At 47.4% G+C, this 7,910-nt stretch overlaps 4 non-coding genes across 4 annotated transcripts; all 4 read right to left on the reverse strand.

Annotated features, from left to right (window-relative positions):
* Nucleotides 1–3,004: 3,004 nt before the first annotated feature.
* Trnap-ugg (transfer RNA proline (anticodon UGG)) lies at nt 3,005–3,076 on the reverse strand. The gene has a single exon. It is a non-coding gene; the product is annotated as a tRNA-Pro (tRNA).
* Nucleotides 3,077–3,200: 124 nt separating this feature from the next.
* On the reverse strand, nt 3,201–3,272 carry Trnap-agg (transfer RNA proline (anticodon AGG)). Its single transcript has one exon. It is a non-coding gene; the product is annotated as a tRNA-Pro (tRNA).
* A 124-nt stretch (nt 3,273–3,396) lies between these two features.
* On the reverse strand, nt 3,397–3,468 carry Trnap-ugg (transfer RNA proline (anticodon UGG)). The gene has a single exon. It is a non-coding gene; the product is annotated as a tRNA-Pro (tRNA).
* A 320-nt stretch (nt 3,469–3,788) lies between these two features.
* Nucleotides 3,789–3,860, reverse strand: Trnap-agg (transfer RNA proline (anticodon AGG)). The gene has a single exon. It is a non-coding gene; the product is annotated as a tRNA-Pro (tRNA).
* Between the last annotated feature and the right edge of the window lie 4,050 nt (nt 3,861–7,910).

The raw sequence follows: 7,910 nt of genomic DNA on the forward strand, positions 1-7,910 counted from the left end.
GGCAATAGCCCTCCGGTATCGCCACAGAGCATCTAATCCTGCCACCACTAGCGCAGCCGGGGTGTCGTTTTCTTCTCTGCCCTCGAAGACCAGGAACTTGAACGACATCCAGTCTATGTTTATATCGAGGTTGGTGTACACCTGAAAGTCCTCCCAGAAGTCCCTGGCCCTTTTGCAGGACAGGAACACATGAAAAAGACTCTCCTCCGCTCTGCACAGGTCGCAGTTCAAGCTCCATGGCACGAAGAATCCCTTCTGATGCAACCACATTTTCACTGGTAGCACTTCGCAGTGAAATCTGACGAAAAGGTCTTTTGAGCTGGTTGGCACAGGTAGTCTCCTTACCCGCCTGAAGACGTTCTCAGCGTCCGTTGATAGGAGCTGTTGCCTGTACAAGGGGACCGGAAGCAACATCTCCACCGTGTCCCAATAGAGTTTTTTCTTCTTTAAGGCGCACAGGTACTCCCAGGAGAATCGGGCCTCAAAGAATGTTATGGCAGCTGCGACTTCCTTGTAGAAGCTTTTTGCTTTCTTCACTTTCGCATGGCCTCCCACTCTGACTGTCCACTTGTCCAAGTAGTCTACACTGAGTACTTGAAGGGAAGTTCTCAGGAACGGACCGTTCTGATCCCGGAAGTAGAGGAATCGTTGGACTCTCAACTTGATTTCCATATTCACAAGCCCTAACCCTCCTCTTTTCAGATTCCAGAATAAGTTCGTTCTTCGCATCCTTTCCATGGGGGAGCTCCATATGAAGGTTGCGCACAGTCTATGGAATCTGCTGAGCATTCGGTTATTGTACCGCGTGCACTGTGCTGCGTATAGTACTGCAGGGTATAGACACGCGTTGCACACGTACGACTTGTTGAAGAGGGAAAGATAGCGCCCATGCCATGGAGACAGCACTTCCCGAAGTCTGTTGAGCTTGTTGGTCCACACCTGATCCGTTGGCTTGTGCAGCTCAAAGGGGACACCGAGGTACTTGTCCACCGTCCTGCTCCATTGTACTGCTTGCGACATACTTGTTTGATATCTCCAGCCCCCGTAAAAGCGGGTTACCGAACCAAGTTGCTGTGCTACCGTCGCCTTCGCCTCACTTCCGTTCCCCTGGTGGCGGCGGGGCTGCGCAGCGCCACCAGACGGGAGAGATGGCGATCCGATAACCGCGCGTCGTCTGCTAGCTCCAAATGCGTCGACGGGCGAGCGCTTTCCTCGGAATGCGGAGTGCGAATCCATGGACCAGTGAATGGTCAGAACACCTCAGGAATAACACATCGGGAACAATCGAGAAAGTGTTGATAAGCTTATCAACACTTTCTAGATTGTTCCTAAGGTGTTGTTCCGCCCTCTGCGCTTCCCTGCCCAGGCGAATGTGCGCAGTGATTGAGAGTGGAGGGGCACCACCGCGTTACTGAGGTCCCGTGTTCCACAGCGTTTCTTTTCCTCATTTTGTATAAATTTATTATTTCTTTTTTTATCCTAGCCAGCAAGCAAGGCTTGCTTGCTTCACATAACACCAGTAAATAAAATGAGGTAGTCCCTCGCTTGTGCCAGTTTCACGGTGCAGCCGTGGTCCCTTGCATTACTGTGACACCTTTTACAAAAAGTCCTGACGACCGCAGGAACTGCTCAAATGTGGCCTAATTTCGGTGTACTTATGTTTCAAAAACAGTAAACAGGAACAAAAGGAAACAAGTTACAATTCCCATTCCACTCCGCATTCCGAGGAAAGCGCTGCCCCGTCGACGCATTTGGAGCTAGCAGACGACGCGTGGTTATCGGATCGTCATCTCTCCCGTCTGGTGGCGCTGCGCAGCCCCGCCGCCACCAGGGGAACGGAAGTGAGGCGAAGGCGACGGTAGCACAGCAACTTGGTTCGGTAACCCGCTTTTACGGGGGCTGGAGATATCAAACAAGTATGTCGCAAGCAGTATGCCCAGGAACTCGGCTGGCGCTTCGTCCCACGGCCCCAGCCAACTACCTATTGACTTGTCGAGGTTAAGCTTCGCACCCGAGTGCCTGCAGTATTTCTCTATGGTCTCTAGCGTCTTGCGAACACCCTCTTTCGTTGTTGTGATGACTGCAACATCATCGGCGTAGGCTAGCAATTTGATGGACTGAGCCTCAAGTTGAAGTCCTGTGATGGCTTCATTCTTGATTAGGCTTTGACAAAGAGGCTCCAGGTACGCAGAAAACAGCAGCGGAGACAGGGGACAACCCTGCCTGACTGATGAATAGATGTGTATTGGCTGAGTTAGCTGGCCATTGACCACCAGTCTCGTGGAGATGTCTTTGTAGCATACCTTTATCCATGCGGTTAAGTAAGCTCCTATGCGCAACTTGTTCAGTACCGCCCACAGGAACTGATGGCTCACTCGATCAAAAGCCTGACGGAGATCTACCTGGAGTACCCCAACTTGAGTTGGAAGGACTTCTGCGGCCTCGCAAACTGTCCTCATGGCATGTAGATTTCTTCCTATAGTTCTTCCTTTGATCCCGTATGCTTGATGTCCTCCAATAACCGATCTCATGCACACCTCCAACCGAGAGGTCAGGGTTTTGGCCAGAATCTTATAATCGGTGCAAAGGAGACTTATTGGCCTATAGTCGTTCACTGTCGGCTCTGCGTCTTTACGTGTTTTCTTTGGGATGAGCACCGTGTAAGATTGACGCATGGATGGTGGCAACAGCTTTCGGGTAGCGATGTCATCAAAGACTGCCTTGAGTATAGGAGCTAGCTTTCCTGCGAATTTTCTGTAGAAGAGGGAACCTATTCCATCAGGTCCCGGTGCTTTATTGTGGCCTAGTTTTTTTATCACTTTGATTATTTCCTCCGCTGATATTGGCATTTTCATGATCATACCCCTAGACCAACGAGCCGACGATTGGTCGGATTCTCGAGCTATTACACAAAGTCATCGTTATTCACCAAGAAAACCTGTAGCCGTCACGGGGTGGAACTTACGCTCTAGGAGGCACATCAGACAACCCAACACAAAATTGAGGGCTCGTCCGGGATTTGAACCCGGGACCTCTCGCACCCAAAGCGAGAATCATACCCCTAGACCAACGAGCCGGCGATCGACCGCGTTCTCGAACTATTACACAAAGCCATCGTTATTCTCAGAGAAAACCTGTAGCCGTCACGGGGTGGAACTGACGCTTTAGGAGGCACATCAGACAACCCAACACAAAATTGAGGGCTCGTCCGGGATTTGAACCCGGGACCTCTCGCACCCTAAGCGAGAATCATACCCCTAGACCAACGAGCCGGCGATTGACCGCGTTCTCGAACTATTACACAAAGTCATCGTTATTCACCGAGAAAACCTGTAGCCGTCACGGGGTGGAACTGACACTCTAGGAGGCACATCAGACAACCCAACACAAAATTGGTGGCTTGTCCGGGATTTGAACCCGGGATCTCTCGCACCCAAAGCGAGAATCATACCCCTAGACCAACGAGCCGGCGATTGACCGCGTTCTCGAACTATTACACAAAGTCATCGTTATTCACAGAGAAAACCTGTAGCCGTCACGGGGTGGAACTGACACTCTAGGAGGCACATCAGACAACCCAACATAAAATAGAGGGCTCGTCCAGGATTTGAACCCGGGACCCCTCGCACCCTAAGCGAGAATCACACCCCTAAACCAACGAGCCGGCGATTGATCGCATTCTCGAACTATTACACAAAGTCATCGTTATTCACAGAGAAAACATGTAGCCGTCATGGGGTGGAACTGACGCTTTGCGAAGCACATCAAACAACCCAACACAAAATTGAGGGCTCGTCCGGGATTTGAACCCGGGACCTCTCGCACCCTAAGCGAGAATCATACCCCTAGACCAACGAGCCTGCTTTCTTTTTTTTTTTTTCCACCAGGTAATAACGTTTATTTACAAACATTAAAATAAGCTATGACTGTACAGTGTTAATGAGTGATGTATGATGAATGAATGAATAATGCACACCGTAGCATCAAAATACACAGGATACAAAAAAATACATGGTACACAACACACAGGTTACACAGGTCACATACAGAGAGCAAAAATTTACATACACACAGGATAGAAAAAAATACATGGTACACAACGCACAGGTTAAACACGTCACACACAGAGAGTAATAATTTACATAGAGGACAGCGATTCACACAGATGCTCTAACCACGGTGGTGCTTCCAAATGCTGCATGCAGCATAGCTTCAGCTGCGTTATTTCTACTTTAAATTACTGCATGGGCGACGCCAATGGCTCTTCATTTCTGTCTGCCATACGCAGCTTCCACAAGCAATACATAGCTATCAGCATGATAATATCGTAGCGTATATCTTCATTCGGATGTAAAGGTAGGAATCTGATTGTATGTGGGTTCAGAGAGAGGCGTTTATTCAGTACTTTAATCTGTATGTCGTCCCAGAAAAACTGTGCTTCCGTACAATCAAGAAAGATGTGGTCAACGGTTTCAGGGACTTTGCAAAACCTGCAGTTGGCAGACCATGGAACATATATGCCTTTCTGTTCCAACTGCTTTCACAGAGAGCGTTGATGTATGAAGCTTGAAAAAGAATGTTTTCATATTCGGCTTTATGTGCATGCGTTTGACCCTGTGTAAAACGTCCTCTCCAGGCCACTCAGACGGAATTTGCATGTAAATTGGCACGGGAAACAAGGTATCTATCAAATGGGCTGCCAACACTTTCTTTGAAACCGAAAAGAGGTAATCTGGGGTAAACCTGACTTTTAGAAAGTTGACGCAGTCCACGACCTCCTGATAAAACCCTGTCAACTGCAAGCCTTGCTCGTGGAAGCCAACATATATATTAGGCATATAGTTGTAGGCTACTGCTCTCTTCACGGCGTCTAATAGGGGGTGCACAGACTGCCTATAAAACCAGAGTCTCATAATTAGCTGCTTTACAAACAAGTGCTGTAGACCTAAACCTCCATCCTTGACTTTCTTGAAAAGGTTTTCTCGGCGCATTCTTTCAAATGTTGAGCACCATATCGTGGTGGCAAACACGCGATGGCATGCATGTACGATTTTACGGGAACACTGAAGTACTTGCAAAATGTATAACATTTTCGCCACCAAAAACACATTGCAAACTGAAGCCCGCTGGAATATTGACAGTTCCTTGCCTCTCCAAGTGAATGCATGCTTTTTCATCTTATCAATTCTTTCTGACCACATCCTGTTTGTGTTTCTACTTGCGTGAAATGGCACCCCCAGGTAGTCCGGGTTGCTCGTCTGCCACTTGATATCGCAAAATATTTCTGGAGTTGAACCCCAAAGCCCACACCATACTCCTAAAGACTTCTCTTTGTTTACTTGAGCTCCAGAAGCTGCACAAAACAAGTCGACCTGCTCCATTATTTTTTCGACACTTCTCTTATCTTTCACCAAGAACGCAACGTCATCTGCATACGCCACAACCACAAGGCTCGTTGCAACTAGTTTGTAGCACAACTGGATGCGATTTACAAACCTATCTCCCATGTTGACATGACGCAGCAATGCGAACAGGTATGTATGACAAACTCTATCGAAAGCTTTCGAAAGATCCAACTGTAGCATCGCCACATGCCCACCCTCATATCTGCACCAGTCCAACACCGTACGAACTAGATGTATATTGGTTTGTATTCTTCTATTCTTGATGGCACACGTTTGATGTTCCCCTACTAGATGCGGCAACACAAATTGCAGACGTGCAGCAAGCACTTTAGCGAAAATTTTGTAGCCCACATTGCAGAGGGTAATAGGCCTATAGTCAGTCACTTTCGGAGTGGACCCCTCAGCTATTTTCTTCGGGATTAATACAGTGTGCGACCTCCGAAAACTGAGAGAAAAAATGCCCTTTCCTCCGCTTCTGCATAAAGATTAAGTAAAACAGGCGTGAGCAGCTCTACGTACTTCTTGTAGAACTCTGCTCCCAAGCCATCCGGCCCGGGAGTTCGGTTGAAAGCTAACTCTTTGATTGCACACTGTATTTCTGTTGCTGCAATGTCCGACCCTAACATTTCTTTCTCCTCCTCACTTAGCTTTGGCATGGTTGCAATGTACCTATTTATCAAACTCTCATCGACTTTTCGTGCTGTTTGTCCAAACAAACTCTTATAGTAATCGACGAATATCTCCCTCACTTTCTCAGAGTCACCCACTACTTTACCCCCGTGCTCTAAACTTTCAATGCGCCTACTACGCGTCTGCTTCCTCTCTGTTGCCAAATAGCTTTTGTTTGGCGTTTCATCCGGCAAATATCTCTTTGTTCGACATCTAACTCTTGCGCCTTCATAGCTATGTTCGCTGAAAAGGCCGAGCCGGAGCTCGATTTCCTTTATATCGTCAAAACATGTGCCTGGGTTTTTCGCCTCAAGCTGTACCAGACTGCTATGAGCTTCTTTCTATTTGGTTTCTTCACACACTCCTTGATATGCTATTATACTACTCCTCTCAATCGCGTAACCTCTAACCTCCTGCTTGAAGATTTCCCACTTTTCGGCCCAGCCTAAGTGATTCTCGGCAAGACATGCAAGCTTTCGTCGTATGTAATCATCGAAAACAGAGTCCTGTAAAAGCTTCGAATTCATTTTCCATAGCTTCCACGCCTTTGGAGTGCGTTTTGCCGTTTCGGGATTTCCAATTGTTGCCACTACGAGACAATGATCGCTGAAGTGGACTGGGAAGACTTGGTATTTCGTCACCTCTCTGAGTTTGTTGGCGGAATAGTATATGCGATCCAATCTAGCGTGTGAGTTCCTTTGGAAATGTGTGTATTTAATTGTGTCTGGTGTACTATATTCTGCAGCATCAATCAAATTATGAGTTTCTACAATGTATTGCAGACACTCGGCACTATCATCTTCAAGATTTCGGAACGTGGTTCTGTCACTCGCTGAGAGGACGCAATTAAAATCTCCCAGAAACACCATGTTATATTGGTCATCAAAATATTGTCTGGTCGATTCGAAGAACGCACAGCGTTGATTCTCATCATTTGGAGCATATACGACTAAAAACCTCCAAAGTTCCCCCCTAATGTCTACATCTAGCATTGCTGACCTACCATCTGCATCTACGGCATGGTATACATGGGTATAGGAAAGACATCTCTTAATGAAAAGCATGACACCAGCAGAATATCCAATGGAATGGCTAACGAGCACTTCGTATTGATTCATGAAATACTGCGATAGCATTTGTTCGGTGTCCCGCTGCGACTCAATTTTCGTCTCTTGAATAGCAAGAATGTCAATTTGAGGAAACCCATCCAGTAGCCTTCTGAGTTGGTATTGTTTCTTTTTAGAGTTCAACCCTCTAACATTAAGGGTTGCAATGACCAAATGACCCACAGCCATGATTTCTATGCTTCAATAGTGATTATGTATTTACTTATCAAATCAAATCACTTATGAAATCACTTTAGTGAACTGGAAGAGCAGCTTAAGCTTACCGACTTTGGAGGAATCTAGTTGCGCATCCTGCTAACACAACACTGAGGTAATCCAATCTCCCCAACACACTATGCTGACAAAAACCCAATATCGTCAAGAACAGAGCGGTCCACTTCAACAATCTTCGGAGGCATTGTCGCCGGCGCCGACTTCCTTCCCTTCTTCCTCTTTGGTGTGATCCAGAAATCATCTTCTATCTCTTCGGTCGCTTCATTTCCAGATCCTTCTAAACCCGACGAGGCTGTATCTTGACGCTCCTGGAGAACGCTTTTCTCCTCTTCTTGTTGAGGGTCACCCATTGCTGGAGCAACGGGCGTGCCTGCTTGGGAAGCTACTGTCGCCGCAGCAGGTGCAGCAGCAGACGAAGGAACAGGAGCGGCAACAGGTGCAGCTCCATCAGCATCGTCGTCGCATTCCATGTTGTGCTGACTGTCCTGGCTTCCAT

The sequence above is a fragment of the Ornithodoros turicata genome, chromosome 1 (genome assembly GCF_037126465.1).
Source record: "Ornithodoros turicata isolate Travis chromosome 1, ASM3712646v1, whole genome shotgun sequence".
NCBI lineage: Eukaryota > Metazoa > Arthropoda > Arachnida > Ixodida > Argasidae > Ornithodoros > Ornithodoros turicata.